Genomic DNA, 15227 nt, shown 5'->3' on the forward strand with positions numbered 1-15227 from the left:
AATTCTCAAGACTGGCCAAGTATTCAAGCTGAAAAAAAGATATAAAAACTTCATTTTACTACAGTACAAGATTGGTTTATCAATAAGAGAATGTCACTATTACAACTGAGTTTATCCCCAGAAGTTTTTGATAAAATAACATCTGGAAACATTAGAGTATGGTTTTCAAGATTAAGATCAAATTCTTACACAAGCCTTGATATGCTGATCTGTGGTCACATGCAAATGGTATTTCCCCTTCTAACCTTTTCTCTGCCCCCAGGGATTCCGTAGTGTTGGGAAATCCCATTCTCAGAACAACTCTCATTTCTCTTACGTCTCAAGCCACTTCTACAGAAAAATTCTTCTCTAACCGCTAAGTTTAAGAGCACTCCTCCCCTTCCAGGCATCAGGAAATCCCACCAGGCTTTTGCAATGCAGTATGTTTAACTATGAAAATAAGCTGTCTAAAGATTGCAAACAAAAAACTCTGACTTGTTGGAAGAAATTTAAGAGTTACTGTCTTCTAGAACACTGATGTTTGCAATTCCTGTAAATTGATAATCCCTTCCTTAACAGGCTTGAGAAGTTGGTAACTAATCCTCTGCCAGAAAATAATGGGCACTGAGGCAATGCACATCATTAATGCTTTGGAAAATAAATTCTTTAACGATTATTTTTCACACTGTTGTCATCAGGATGACTTCTGAAAACGCACTTCTTTGTAAAATAACACTTTAAAAATATACTTGGAATGCTGAATATGTGTACATGATTGAAACCTGTTTGTAGCAATCCGGCAGCTGTGGGTCATAAGGCAGGTGTAACTCCAGCTTTAAAGATCTCAATCATACTCCAGTAATTTTTATTGAGAAGTGAACAATATCCAACACTGTATATGTGTATTTTGTCAGAAATTGTCACAATGCTTTACCATACTGATGAGGGTGGAACGTGGGGAGTGCAGTTTCTCGACCCGATTTTCATATAATTGTGTAGTTTCCCACTAGTTATTCACTGCTCACTTGCAGTTTCACTCAGAGGAAAAGGAAATACCCTGTGGCACACACAATTCTTCCCAGGGCCTTGTTCCTGTGCCATGCATGCTTCCGCTGCGAGGCTTGACAACATCAACATTTTTCTCCCGTCAGCAGGGGAAATCCAGGAAAGAAAAACTGAACTGGGCACCTTAAAACATTGAAGTGTCATGCGACCACCACAACACAGCCCCCAGCTGGACCTGTGCCCACTGTGTCACTCTGTGCTCTCTCTCCCCCTCACGTCCAGCACACCCACAGAGTGTGCACCCCCTCACATGTCACTCTTTTCTGACCTATTTCTTTTTCCAATTGTACTAGTTGTTGGAGTAAAGTAGATCAGCTTTATTTTCAAACATTCAGTGGTTTTTTATAGTTTGTCGGTCCTGTAATTGTCTCAGCCATAATGCATGCAAAATTAAACTCTTCAGAACTTTCACAGTGTTAACAACTCAAGTTTCTAATTCTCTAGAAGTACCATTTTTTAGCGTGACAGCACATGGTAAAGCATCCATCAGGTCAACAATTTCCTTAACAGCAGATGCCTCCACCAGTGCCTCCAAATTTATAGTTTTGTCCTTACCAGAATCAAGGTGCAAATGTTAAGATTGTACAGAGCGCTCCTGAATTGGCCATGCCAAATTCAAGTGAATGTGAAAGGCAGCCAGTGATGAAAGAACCTCTGAAAGAATGAGAAAATGGCAAAGTTGTGACAATGACACATGAAGTACCAAAGATAACAAAAGGAGACAAACAGATCGTGGCTACAAGTCAAGAAAAAAACACGTTAATACTGGATAACTGGATTCATCTTTTCTTGTTTTCTATTTTGAGAGAAACTTTCATACCTTTGAACTTTATCAAAAAACGAATGTTCAAGATTCATATTATTTTTTAAATGTATTATGCATACAACAGCTACAGAATCACAGAATCTGCTGAGTTGAAAGGGACCCATCAGGATCATCGAGTCCAGCTCCTGGTCTCGCACAGGACCATCTCCAAGACTCACAGCCTGTGCCTGAGAGCGTTCACCAAACCCTTCTTGAATTCAGTCAGCCTCAGTGCTGTGCCCACTTCCCTGTGAGCCTGTTCCAGTGCCCAGCCACCCTCTGGATGAAGAAACTTTTCCTGATATCCAGCCTAAACCTCCCCGAGTCAGCTTCAGGCCGCTCCCTGGGCTGCTGTCACAGGATCACCCACAGCTGCCGGGGCTGGCGAACAGGACGGGGCCGGGAGGAGCTGCCCGGGGGAGGCTGAGGCGGGGCAGCGACGGCAGCACCGCCCTTCCCTCCCCTTCCCCGGTGGGGGCTGCTGGAGCCATGGCCGCCTCCCAAGGGCCGTGGCGGGGCCTCTACGAGCCGCTGGGGTCCCAGGACGGAGGTGACGGGGCCGGGGAGGATGGAGGAGGAGGAGGGAAGAGGGCTCTCGGTGAGGCTCCGGGCGGCTGCGGGACCCCGAGCGGTGCCCGCTGCCTCCCACGGCCGCCTCAAACCCGCCGGGATTCCGGGCTGGGTGCCTGATAGTCTGTCCCCTAAAAACGCAGCTGATGTCCTGGGGTGTATCCTTCGCATGGATAAGGAGGGAATAATCTTCAGGCCGCAGACAGGAGCAGGGTTTAAGCAGAGAAGGGCACGACCATGGGTGTTCTTCCACAGCCAAGCGCATCGTGCTGTGAGGGCGCGTAGGTGCAGGAGCGGGTGTGTTTGTCAGGGAACGGGGACATACATCTTTATCACCTGTTTGCAATCATTTGTCGCATTATCGTGTAACCATTCGGCATTTTACTGAAAGCACACCAAAAATTATTGTGGGAAACCAGAGGAGCGCCGGCTGTGTCGGTGGGTGTTTCACGGCACCTGCTGGAAAAGGCTGCAACTGCGCCCTCGGGCTGGGATGAATTTAAGCAGGTAGTGACCGAGGGGCAGGACTCACTCCTTGGGTGTCCTGCAGTCACTCCTGGGCGTGGATACACACCCATTCCTCGGGCACTACGGGAGAGTTCGTGTTTGTTTGCCTCTGTTACTCTTTATCTCCAATGCCTTATGAAATTGGCAGCAGTGCGCAAGCCTCATACTCTTTCCATTTATGTGCGCGGCTCGTGTTAGCGATGCTTTGTTTCATCGGGTGTCCTGAAAGGAGCCTGCTGTTCTTTAGGTATTAGTTTTTGATAACATCCAATAGCTGCATTATCAAATAGGGGAAAAAAAATAAACCCTGCAGAAATTTAACTGTCAAAGATTTAAGGAACCCAGCTAAGTTGTTCTGTTAATTCATGGAGCTGTAGACCTCTCTCATTCTTCATACATTGTGTTAGAGTGTGTTGGTGGGAGAAGGTGACAGGCAAAAAAAAGTTTTTGTACGTGTATTTCTAAGCCTTTTGATAGCTCAGAAATAAATATTTTCTAAAAACTACATGTTTAGAAGAGAACAAAAACACTGACAAGAACATCGTTCTTTCAAGTATCATTGATACTTTTTCCTTTGGTCTTTTTTAAACAGAAGTGCGACCCTGAAGAGAATGCTTCTTTCTTCAGTAAATTACCATATTCCTGGTTTAGCAGGTGAGAATTTATTAAACTGGTTGTGGTTGTTCATCGATGCTCACAGAATTGTAGACTGTGTACTTACATTCCACAACATCATTCTGGCTTGAGCCTGACTATGAGAGTGCTGGTAGCTTTTTGCACAAAAATCGAAGTTTGCAACATTTAGAGATCATATTCAAATATTTTGTGGAGTATGGTTTATACATAGTAACAGTCATTTTATGCATTATCTAGTGGCATTATTTAACAATGGCATCATAACAACTTTCTAGATCTCCAGGAACAAATATTCAGTAGTACATGTAAGGTATTTTCTGGGTAGCCAATTTCATGCTCATTTTCCTCCCTCTTTTATGGCAGGCCACAAGTTGTTATTGTCACTCACCCGCTCACATATACCAGGGACTCCCTCTGCTTCTTGGGAAATTTTCCACCAAAAAATAGGAACTGAAAGTTCAGCTCTATCAAGTCCTGCAACTTCCTGTCACTTAATATGTCCAGTGTTATTTCAAACAATTTTGTGCATTGTGTCTTGTGGCCATTACTAAATTTTAACACTTTTTTTCTTTGAAAAATTATTTGAGCCAGATGATATACACACTTCAAAAGTCTATGAGTGGGAAAAAAAATGTGAAAAGTGTCAGAACTGTTTCTTGCTTTATTCAATATTCTTAATTCTACAGATAACTGAAACTGGTATTTGCTATTAATAAGCTGATTCAAAACAATCAGACTGTTTCAAGGATTCAGAGTATTCAGTTAAACTCTGGTCCTGTTGAAGTTAGGAGTTCACCTTTGTATTTACCAGTCCTTACGTTCTACACCTTAAATACAAATGTTCCGTTTTTCTGGAAAGTTCTGCCGTGTACTGATTGCAGTGTTTTTGTATGACACTGATGCATTCTCTATGTCATGGTATTCACCCAAATTTTCAAGGCAGGCTATACTTTGTATCTTTTAACTAATTCTACAATGTCTAACAAAAGAAGAGAAGGAAAAAAAAACACCAACCAAAAAAGGTTTTTTCATTTATTTAGCTATGAAGGGAGGTTGTGGATGCCTCATCCTTGGAAGTATTCAGGTTGGATAAGGCCTTGAGCAACCTGGTCTAGGGGGAGGTGCCCATTGCAGAGGGGTTGGGACTGGATGGTTTTTAAGATGCATTCCCAGCCCTTAACATTCTATGATTCGGTGAAATTCACTTTGTATTGATGTTACAGCTTCACCCTTGGGGATAGCAAGGTCCACCCCCACCAGAGTTTTACAACCTCCAAAAAACCATTTCTGAGTCTTGTGTGCTGGACAATGCACCCACGGTAGCCCCAACACCATCATAGGAGTGACACACACTGGAAGGGCACACTGTGGAGATGGACACTGTGCTTGTGTCACAGCCCTCAAGGGCTTAGAGCTGACACTGGATGCACGCTCCAGTGTCCATGCCTGTGCCTCTGCTTGAGTCCCAGATGTTTGGGATGTTCTTTAAGTGAGAGTGCATTGTCAACATGAATCTTTTGGCATTTTCACCACCTCAGACATGGTATTGCACAGTTTGCTTTGAGTTGTCACAAAGCTGACATGCTTATCGAAAATTCCAAATACTTCTGTCATTGGTTCCTTTAGGCTCAGTGTATTCCTCAGCCCCGTTCTGCTGATTTAAGACCAGGTTTAGTTTTTGTTGACACTTAAGTGGATAAAAACACTTCATCAGAAGAAAAATTTAACAGCTGAAAGTCTGCTGTAAGGAGATTCTCATTGTATTTGTGCTGAAACCCAGCAGTGTGATGTGGTTTACCTTGCCTGAAGATGAGTTGCAGTGTAGTGAGTCGCCATCTCTGGGGGTATTTAAAAGATGTGACACTTAGAGACATCCTTCAGTGGTGGAGTTGGTAGTGTTAGGTTATTTATATCATCTTAAGGGTCTTTTCCAACCTAAATGATTCTAAGATTCAATGATAATGCCCTCCTGTGATAAAAAGGTATTTTATTCCAGATCAGAATAGTAAGTGGATTATGATACCACATGGGTTTTTTATGAAATAGTATATTTTTCTGTAAAAAATTACGAGATCAGAGATACAGACGGATTCTGAGGTATAAAGGTTCTTCAGAACCCTCTGTTCAGATGTGACAATCTCCATGGACTTTTCTTACTTCAGGTGAATTTCAGTGTACTGAAGGTAACTATTTAGTCTGTAGCTTTCATAGGATTACATCTATTACTTTGATTACAGAGTGTATTTATATGCACTAGATTATACCATTAGCTTTTTGAGTTAGCAGTCCTGCTTTTTTTGCCTGTTGTATTTCAGGATGTCTAAGTTAATTCCTTTCTTTCAGAATGATATCTCTAGGCTACAAGAAGCCACTGGAAAGGGATGACCTGTTTGAACTCAATCAAGGTGATTCACCATACAGTGTGTGTCCTAACTTTGAAAAGCAGTGGAGCAAAGAAGTCCAGAAGTCTGCTCCAGGATTAATGGTAGCTATAATTCTGACAACAGGCAATATCCTTTAATAAAGTTGAGTCTAGAAGCTGGAGAAGATTTTAAAAAATCCAACTGTTTATTGAACAGCCTACATTTTGTAGGATACAGAGGCCCCTCAGTGTTGGGATCAGTGATCTCTTGTATGGCTGTAGGATTTTTCTACAAATTGTTTAAGTTCAAACTTGCCTCTTAGAAAGACACCTGTTTACATTTCAACATGTCAAGTGATAAAGAATCTACTGTGACTGGTACAGAATGTACAGTGACTTTTACTTGATGATGGATTATCATTTTGTCAGAACTATCTAACTCTCTTCTCTTTGAACTTGTCTGTTTCCCTGTGTCTTTTCTTTGCATCTGTATTTCAGGTAGGTAGAGAAATCCATTATCAGTTTGCTGTCCATCATCACCATGATGATTAGGAAAGTGGTTTTTTTTTTTTTTTTGAGCCCTTTTAAGAATCTTCTCAATTGTTTGAGCTAAATTCAAACTGAAAAAAATTGTTGCTTGACAACTGAAAATATTCTGAAATAATAGAAGGGTTACTCAGCCTTAAAGTTGTTGTAAGCCTGCTATAAATAAGACGGCATTTATATTGAACCTTATCTCTATTTTTTCTGATACATTTTTTTTTGACCTGTGATAATAATTTGAGGATTAAGTATATTGTAATTATATTCGTGGATGATAGGGGCAACCTTAGGAATTGCATTTATCCTTTCGTGAATAACTACTAGCCAGGCTAAATAAAACCAGGCTTAATTTCTTACCCCAAAGCTTTTCTTTTATCTGTAGGAAATGTTCTGTTTCAGATAATAGTACCCTGATGGCTTTAGATGGACACTCTAATATTACATATTTTATATTGTAAATGTGGGTGAAGTTCAAAAATATTTTTTCTCTTAATTCTCTCTGTATTTTTGTAATCTTTCTGTCTTCTTGCATCCAAAAAGTGCTATTTAAGAAAACAAGTTTCCACAAACCATCTTTGATTTTGCCATTATGGCACACATTTAAATATTTATTGATTAAAGTTTCATTTCTGAAAGTTACAGCTGACATTCTGGATTTTAGGAGTCCTCAAGTAATGAAGTAAGTTTTTAATGTGTTTCATTTTATGTTCAAAGAACAATATTAATAATAAACCTAAAGGGTTACCAGTATCTAGACCTCCCTTCCCATGATTAGCTAAAAATGATCTAATGAAGGAAAGCTCAAAGAGATCAGGAATTTCGTAGCTAAAGAACTGAGACAAAATTAGTAAAAGTTCCACAATATTGTTTGTAAGTATTTAATGTACAAATATAAAATCAAATGCTAAGAAAAACAGACTAAAAACTATACTTAACTTTCCTTCTGTTTTGTCAATTTTTTTTCCCTCTCCACTTTTAAAAAACTCACATAAATACATAACATTTAATGACGTTTAATGGGAAACTGAAATGACTCTGTTATCATGTTGCTGGTACCGTGAGGTTGATAGAAGTGGTTTTTAGAAATTGTGCTTACCACAGACATGTTAAGAGATGGTCAAATACTTGAGTGATTATAAAGAAAAGAGTTAATGAGCAGAATTATTGTTTACCTCCAAAATATGTACTGAATCATTGTAATCCTGATCAAAATGGCTAACCATAAAATCTGTTTGAAGACATCATGGCTGATGGTAATTTAAGATAATCTTTTACTAAAAAAAAAGTCAGAATTTTCCTACAGATTTTTTTTCCTTTTTGCTCTCATGGTTGGTAGTTACAGTGTTTCTAAGTACAAATACCTATTTTTTTTTCTTTCATTAAATTATTTTCTTTTATTCTTCATTCGTACTCCATTGTCAAAGAAGTCAGCAATAGCACGTGCATGTTGAGATTTGTATTTGAGAATTGCTTCTGAGCCAACAGATTGGTAAACACAGGTAAAACCTGCCATTTTTAACATCAAATTTTGTTATCTTTCACCATATCTGGACCCAAGGTAGACTCAATTAAACAAGTTGCCAGTGTCTTGGTTTATGAAATGTTTATTGTTGGTAGTTGATTTAATGGATGGAATTTAAACTTAATTTTCTTTTATTTTCAGAGCAATGATAGTGGCCAGTGAAACCCAGCCTAGCTCATATGGGAGTGGCTGTGGCTATGCTATTGCCTGTTTTTTGTAGTTCCCTCACAAACTCTTCCCCATCAGTTATACCATCAGAACAACATCCTTACTGCAGTCAAAATCAAGACTGCAGTTGTTGGCCTGATCTACAAAAAGGTAATCATGTGTCCTTCTCTTTCAAAACAAAACCTAAAATACATACAGTGTAAAAAGACAACATGCTTACTTAGCCTGATCAAAACACAGGATGTTACACACTGGTGACAGACTAACAGACTGACACTGTATTTTGATGATGATTTATTTTTAATAATTTTGAATTTCAGCAGAATTTCTCTTGTAAGACTGTAATCCTGAAATTACACACTTTTTGTCAGCCACCTGTGCAGACATAATATTGGAAATACATGTAGAAACTAAACGCTTTCTATTTTGATTATGCGTTAATTTCCCAAATTTACCGAATGACATGGGAAAACTGTTTGGGTTGGATGTCTGGGGAAAAAGTAAGGATATGCAGGATCACTGTTTTTACTATGTAGTAGTAGTGAATATGAGAACCTGAATTTTGCCACACTGTCTCCTTCAAAGGTTACAGTTTCCCCTGATTTTAGTGAAATTGCTTTTGAGTTCAATACCCAGTAGTTTCATTGTTTTTCAGATGCCTAAAAGACGACTAACCACTGTGGAAATCTATCTATAACTTATCCCACCTTTAATAAGATATGCTGAGGCAGAAGCATTATTAGGTACAGGAAATGCAAGTGCTAATAACATAGAAGTAAAAGTAGTTGTGTGATCTATAAAAAATATTTACTATCATCTTAATATGTAGCACATAATGTGATAAAGAGTTGCAAGTCTGTTTCAACCGGTTCAGCTTTGCTCTAATTAATTGTTGTCCTTTTAGCAATCAAGGTTTTTGATTTTTGTGGCCTCTGTATTTTCTGGTTGCAGGCCTTTACTCTAGCAAGTTCCTCATGACAACAATATACAACTGGGCAGATTGTTAACCTGATGTCAGCAGCTGCTCAGCAGCTCCTGGAGCTTGCCATCAGTGTGAACCTGTTGTGGTGAGCACCTTTTCAGATCATCATGGCTGTTGTCTTCCTCTCTAAAGAACTCGGCCCCTCAGTCCTAGCAGGTGTTGCACTGCTGCTTTTGGCTATACCTATAAATGCACTCATTGCAGCCAAAGTAAGAAGACTGAAGGTGAGCTATTTAAATACATATCACAAGGAGAGGCTAAGTTGTCATAATACAGGAGTGAAGGGGGAGGTCAATTATGCATTTATTAGAATAGTGTTGTTGCATCTAAGCTAAACTCCAAGCAAATAAACAATGCCAAGCTGCAGCTCTTTCTCCAGGAGGGAAGAAGCGTAACTGCAGAAGTGGAGCCCTATGTTTGATAGCTAATCTAGTATGTAGGTTGGATACCTACAATTTTCATTATCCTGAAACAATACTTTTGTATTAATAAAAATCACTGTATGACTCGATTTAGGAAACAGCTGTGGTTTTGGATGTGAGCTAATTCCATTCAGTAAGGGATTTTGTAGGATTATGCTTCTCTTCCAGTTTTCCTATTCAGGCTAAGATGCTCACTAAAATGTAGCACATTCTCCTGAGATTACAGGAATTCCCCTGGAGGTACTGTGTGTGTAGTGACTTCTTTTCTGCTCCTCTGATGCTAACAGATCTCTTGACACTCTATTGCCTGTTACCATGACAATTTCCACTGGAAAAAAATACTACAACCCCAAATTTTGCATTGCTATCAAGGCAATTAGTTGTCTTATTCTACCTTTGATGGTGTAACACACAGTGAAGAATCTGGGTTCCCATTAATTCTTTTGTAAGGCTGTGACTGTTTAGGGACGTTGAAAAAAACACCAAAAACCTCTCTCACATCTTCTGCAGGTGAGGTGCAGCAACTACATATGCACTTAGATCCCTACTGTGATATGAGAGAGAGAAGAAATAAAAGGACTAAAAGTTTTCAACTTCCTGTCGTATATGAATAAGCCTCAAAACACTAAAGAGGATGGTAATGACTATTTTAGAAATGTGAGATGCAGAAGTGCCTAAGTGTAGTATAGGAGTGAGAATTTCTCTCTTAATTTGGTTCTTTAAGTAACAATGTATTAATAACAGAGGAAAGCTTTATACTAAATCCTGTATATATACATATATCTGTTGTATATATACATATACAGTGTTTCATATTGTATAGCATTACATATATATTCATGTGTGTGTATTTAGTGTTACACTAAATTGTTATTGAGTCTGTATTTACCTGCTTAGAGATTTTGAAGATTAAAACCATATTATATTTCCTGAACACCCTGGGAACTTGAAGCCTATTAAGATTTAAATTTAGTGTAAAGGAAAAAAAAAAGGAACAAAAATTGAAATGTGCTCTTTATGATATTTGAGGGTAAAATATTTATTTTAATGCATTTAATCCTTTGTGCTGTCTAATGATTTTTTTAAAATACTAAATATGTATCTGAAAATGCTGTAATTGTAGTATTAGTGTGTTTTTCATCAAGGTAAAAATAGCATTAAAGGTATTTATTGCCTCCAGTACACTGCATGTTTTGCTTTCCAAATACATTTGTTCATTGAAAAATTAAAACATTGCTGTCCTTTAACCAGAAAAGCCAAATGAAGTATTTGGATCAACAAGTCAAGCTACTAATTGAAATACTACATGGAATAAAGGTAATGCCACAACTAATAAGAGGTTTGGTTGTAAAGCTATTATTATTATATTATTACTATTATATATTATTATAAAGATATGGAAGTTATTTTAAAAACTAAGGTTTTATGAGTAATATTTCAGCTGAAAATAATAAAAGTTTAAAGAGAAAGTGTTTTAACATAATGTGCTTAAAGTGTTTTTGGAAAATATTTACTGGTTTAATATGATTTGAAAAGCTTACTAGCCATGATGCATGAATTTTACTACCACATTTTAATGAGAATGTAAAATATGTTAATAGATGTTCGGAAACCTTTAGCAAAGCGAGATTGTAGCATAGAAGTAAAGCACTTTTAAAAGTTGTCTTACTTTTGTTATTTTGCCGGTTTTGAAACCAGCTCGTCCTTTGTGATACGTAAGGGACACACTGAAATCTGAAGAATTAAGAGTGACTAGAGTACAACCTAATTTAGAGTTATATCAGGTCTGTCTTTCATTTGTAAAACATTCAGATTTTTGTAGTTTGGCATTGCTGAATACTTGAAAATGACACTTGGATATTAAGTTAATTTCTGAAACAGAGTCACTGCTTTTTTGTTGCATTAAAATGTGCTTATTTGATTATCTAGATCCTGAAACTTCACGCATGGGAACCTGCCTATCAAAGGAAGGTCATGAGGATTACAGAACATGAGGTGGATGTTTTGAAGTCATCTGGCTATCTGACAACTTACTCCATGCTGACCTTGATGTGTATTCCTTTTATGGTTGGTTTTTAAAATTTATTTAAATTTTAAATTTATTTCTATTTAAATTTATTTTAATTTAAATTTATGAATTTCTGCTGGACTGTTTCTTATGTTCCCTGTTGCTTTAGCAGCTCGCTGGGTCACAAGTGTTGCCTTGCAGTGCCTCAAAACAATAAATTTCTCAACACAATGTATTTGAATTTTCCGGTTCTAATGCTATGTGTATGACTAGAGAAGAAGGAGAAAGATTATGAATTGACCTGTGTTAGAAAGTCAGAAACCAAACCCAAAGCTCCTGAACCTCATGCCCTGCTTTAATCACACTGTTTCTTTTGCATAAAAATCAGCTACCTTCTTTATACTCCTTTTTCAGGTTTTTGGGGAGTGCATTTTCCATCTGTATTTTTTAGCTATCCCTTTTTAAACACTGAACTCTAAATACATGAAAGCTTTGCTTAAAGAAGGAACTCTTAAAGGTGCATGAACAGGCTGTCCCCATGTGCTAAAAGATGAGCTGAACAGAAAGCTTTGGCTGGAACTTGAGGGAAAAAAAGAGAGTTTAAGACCTTTGGAAGAAGACTCAGGCAACTTATGAGGACTGCAAGGATGTCGTTAGGGAGGGAGAAAATTAGAAGGGCCAAGATCCAACTAGAACTTAATCTGGCTACTGCCGTAAAAGACATAAAAATATTTCTATAAATACATCAACAGCAAAAGGGGAGCTAAAGAGAATCTCCATCCTTTGTTGCATGGGAAGGATACACAGTGACAAAGGCTAAGGGAAAGACTGAGGCACTTAATGCCCTCTGTTCCTCGATCTCAGTAGTGTAAGACCAGTTGTTCTCTGGAAAACAAAAATGGTATCTGTGTATAAATTTTAGTTTCAATGTAATTTTGCTTCTTAATATATCTTTTTCATTTTTTTATTTAAAAGGTCTCACTGGCTACATTTGGAGTCTTATCTAGACAAAGAGAATGTTTTAACAGCAACTAAAGTGTTCACATCTATTTCTTTATTCAACATTTTGCGACAGCCTTTGTTTGATTTACCATCTGTGATCTCTGCTGTAGCTCAGGTAAACCTATTATGAACAAGTGCTATAAAAGGCTCATTTTGTACTCTGTCGTATTTCAGCCATTTCTACGAGTGATTAAGTAGCTTAATTATTTTAAGTTACTATTTATTGAGGTGAAACTGCACAATTTTTTATGGAATGCAAAGCATGAAGGCTGTTTAAAGGATGTCTCTCAGTCTTCTAAGTAGAAGGAAAATTGGGTAGCACACCTAACTGAGCTTTCTGTCTCTCACTTTTCTTCCTTCAGTGGGCTGGACTCAGCTTCTGCTCCTACTCTCTCAACCTCTCTTCTTCATAGTCCACAGAAGATAAAGCATGAACACTTTGGGCTGCACAAGCCTAAATCACTCAGCCACTCTTAGATATTGGAGCCCTTGGTACCAGGTAGGGGAGACCTGTGGTGGACTATGCAAACAGTTTTTGTCAAGTCACCACTGAAGGAAGTGGAGAAAAAAGGACAGAGCTGCTGAGGATCCCATTTCAGCATCCTTCAGGCCTAATGGTACAGTAGTAGGGTTGCCACCTGAGTTGGGAACTCGTAGATTTTAACCTTCTTGTATGGGTATATCATACAAGCTCATGAATGTACTCACAGCAAAATGTTGTCTTTCTTCAATCTGTGAAGAAACATTTATCGTTCACTATTTCTTAACAAAAAAAAAAGCTAAACCACAGGTTTATGAAAACAAGCCAATTGAGTCAAAACTACACAGCAGTAGATCCTCAGGGAAAAAAATACACTTACTGATCACTTTAGATTGTTTAATACTTTAAGGAAAATATTTTTTAAACACCTAAACACCTTTTTTGTCTGGCTTCAAATAAAACAAGGAATATGTTTTTCCATATTATCTAAAACCTTAAAAATAATATTTAAACATTTAGGGAGCCCATGCATGTTATAAATACTTATATATATGTATGTGTGTGTGTGTGTGTATATACGTACATGTGTTCATTTTGTAGGCCAAAGTTTCTCTGAGCTGTTGAGAGGATTTTCTGTTTGCTGAGGATCTTAACCCTGAGGATGTCACTACAAACTACAGTGGAAGTAAGCAGTAGTTATTAATTTTTAATTAGTCTTGATTTTACGTGGAAGATCATTAAGAAATGCAACTGAGGGGATGGATAAACAACTCTTTGCTCTATTTTCTTTACTGCAACAGATCATCCTGTTGGTTTTATTGGTGCTTCTTTCCACTGGGAAAAAAATGGCTTACCAATCCTGAAAAAGTAAGATATTTGTTATTTATTTTTATGAGCTCCTTTGGCAGAATGTGATGTCTGTAGAGATTTTGATCAGCTTTGATGTATTCTGATTCAGAGTAGTTCATGATGATACATACCAAAAAGAACATGAAGTATTGTTTCTGAAGTATCCCATGTGATCAGTGTGCTCTGGAAAGTCTATGCAACAAATTTTTAACTTGTCAATTTTCCTGAATTGCATTCTGGAAAGAATTAATTGGGAAGATACCCTTTTGTTGGTGTAGCATTTTGTATTGCCTGCAAGTAGGCTCAGGTAGCTTATGCAGCCTTGCACTGAATACTATTCTTAAAATTGGGCCATGGCTTCCTTTGGAGAAAACTAACTAGCAAGAAGTTTGCTTTTCTCACAGTGGTCTTTCTTGCCTGAAACCACCCCTCATTTCGTTTGTCATTTCTTAACAAGGGTTTTCTTAGGTGTCAATTCAGGTATGTTTAAAGTGCTGTGCAATGAACACTTTGGAGTGTTAGTAAGGAAATGATATAGCCAGGTCCAGGGGTATAATGGAGAACCTGTTTGATAAGCTCTGTACAGCTGTTAAATTTTAGTAAGGCAGCTGAACAGGTTAAAACCTACCCAGTATAACCCTCTCACTACACTGTTTACACTGGTCCTCTCAGGGGTGGGGGAAACTTTCCATAACATAACAGTGAGCATCCATATCTCAACCACGACAGCCTGCAATTTAGGGGCCAGGAATGAGCTGCCTTCAGCAACCTCTAACCTGCAGACAAATAAGTTTATCCTTGAAGTCCTTATTGTAGTTCTTGAAATGGTACATGGTCAAAAGATGTGCAAACTGAAATACTAATGTCTCATAATTCCACGGGTAATACAGTCTTTCTCTCTTACAGTGACCATGATGGAGTATTTGCAGAGAGGATAACTAATTTGTCTTCTCAATATTTCCAGCTTGAGTGTCAGCATTTCTAAATGCTCTTAAGTTGCTGTTGTAGGACAGGTCGGATCTGGAAAGTCATCTTTTCTTTCTTCTTGGAGAAATGGAGAAACTTGAAGGAACAGTTCAGAGAGGAGTAAGATTGTCTGTCCATGTTCCCCTGCCCTTCCCACTCCACAATACCCCAGTTAAGCAGAACTAATGAACAGATTTTCAGAGGGCATGTAGCTTAATGTAAGAAAATATTTGGGAGCATTTCCAGCTATCATTCCTATCCTGCAATCTTATATTCTAAAGCTGACATGTTCCACATCATGTTATGTAAAAATACAGACCTGTATTTTGATGTCTATTTAATACAGACCCAGTTTCCTGC

General features: G+C 38.1%; 1 pseudogene; it reads left to right on the plus strand.

Moving 5' to 3' along the window:
* Positions 1 to 15227, plus strand: part of LOC104689445 — a 32885-nt pseudogene that overhangs the window by 118 nt on the left and 17540 nt on the right.

The sequence above is a fragment of the Corvus cornix genome, chromosome 1, assembly GCF_000738735.6.
Source record: "Corvus cornix cornix isolate S_Up_H32 chromosome 1, ASM73873v5, whole genome shotgun sequence".
NCBI classification, from domain to species: domain Eukaryota; kingdom Metazoa; phylum Chordata; class Aves; order Passeriformes; family Corvidae; genus Corvus; species Corvus cornix.